Source organism: Coffea arabica, chromosome 2e (assembly GCF_036785885.1).
Source record: "Coffea arabica cultivar ET-39 chromosome 2e, Coffea Arabica ET-39 HiFi, whole genome shotgun sequence".
NCBI lineage: Eukaryota > Viridiplantae > Streptophyta > Magnoliopsida > Gentianales > Rubiaceae > Coffea > Coffea arabica.
The window spans coordinates 29,942,301-29,944,022 of NC_092313.1; the positions used below are offsets into that span (position 1 = coordinate 29,942,301).

The 1,722-nt window shown below is 38.4% G+C and overlaps 1 non-coding gene across 1 annotated transcript; it reads right to left on the minus strand.

Moving 5' to 3' along the window:
* Positions 1-1,615: 1,615 nt before the first annotated feature.
* LOC113733500 (small nucleolar RNA R71) lies at positions 1,616-1,722 on the minus strand. The gene has a single exon (XR_003459014.1). It is a non-coding gene; the product is annotated as a small nucleolar RNA R71 (small nucleolar RNA).

Genomic DNA, 1,722 nt, shown 5'->3' on the forward strand with positions numbered 1-1,722 from the left:
AATTAAATCACGGGAGAGTGATATGATGAGGAGCGGCTAGTTTTCTCCTCTACCCAAAGGTCGACGCGAGGGCGCGGTCCATAACATCTGTGAGATCTAATCGAATTTTCATTATTTCTTTCAATTCATTACTATTCATGCGTTTCCTAGATTAATTGTTCATGGGTATTTTATTAATTGAGTATCAACGGCCGAATATTTAATTTAATATAATAGCCTACTGCCACGTTAATTAAATTGAATCCGTAATTGTTCGTTTAGTTGACAACTAGTGGCAACCACCATAATTGATTTTATGTTGGGAAAATGTAAGATCTGACTTAAATAAACCCTCTTAGCGTGTTTATTGGTTAGGGTTGGGTTCTTCTAGTTTTAATGCAACTGGATAATTAAATTCCTACGGTTGTATCTAGCGTTGTTTTCTGGTTAGAGAAGCAGTCAATGGTCATACCTTGACTGTCGAAAAAGTAAGGAAGAACTGGTTGTCAGAACTTGTTGATAACTATAATCAATCTAGTGACTGATGAATGAAATATCTTTGCATCGATGATCATTTAATTGGACCGTGCCTGAAAAGTTGATCCTTTGGATAGAATTTTATTAATTGCTATTTTTACTAAATTGAACTTGTTGAGTTAGCTCTTGAATTTTATTTATTTCATTTTTATTTTCATCCCATTAATTATCCCCCTATTTTATTTTATTAACTTGGAAAGAAACAAGTTCCTACCTGTTCTCTGTGGAATCAACCCTACTTGCCATTGTATGCAAATTTAATATTTTTATAGACAATTCTGGTATATCGAATCAAGCAAACTCTTCGGGAACAGGGTGAATCAAGTAACCCATTGCACACCTAGGGTCCCTGCTCCAATATTCGGATTTGTTCTATAATTAATTGTGGTGGTAATTAGGACTTTTTAGTAATTATTATTGCATAGACTCGACACCTGTCAATTTTTGGCGCCGTTGCCGGGGAACGGTGTTTTGGTTAATTTTGTTTCTTTCTAAGTTATTTTCTTTGGATTTGTCTGACATTTTCTAGTTTATGCCTCGTTCTTCTCGTACAGGCGAATTGATTTTCGATCCAGAAGTAGAGAAGACTACGCGCCGAACTAAAAAAGAGACTAGACAGCTCAGGGAGGAGCAATCTAGCATTGCATCTCAGGGACTTGATCCTGAGGTCGAATCAACAGATTCAAGTGGTGATAATTCAAGTGATTCAGGCCAAGAGGATATCCGTATGGCAAACGCAAGAACACTAAGGGAGTTGGCTGCTCCGGAATTGCCCCAGCAGCCTTTGTGCATCACGTTTCCAAGTCTAGCGGAAAATACCTCATTCGAGTTGAAGTCAGGATTGATTCACCTCTTACCCTCATTCTATGGCATTTCGGGGGAGGAACCCCATAAACACATCCTGAAGTTCGATTTGGTATGCTCCAGTATGAAACCTCCAGGAATTACTAAGGAGCAGATTAAACTTAGAGCTTTCCCTTTCTTCCTCGAGGACGCAGCTAAGGATTGGTTATACTACCTACCTGCAGGTAGTATCACAACATGGGCTCAACTGAAGAAGAAATTTTTGGAAAAATTCTTCCCTGCATCCCGGGCTGCAAGTTTGAGAAAAAAAATTTGCAGCATTAAGCAGTACCCTGGAGAATCCCTATATGACTATTGGGAGAGGTTCAATAAATTGTGTATTAGATGCCCACAGCATCAAAT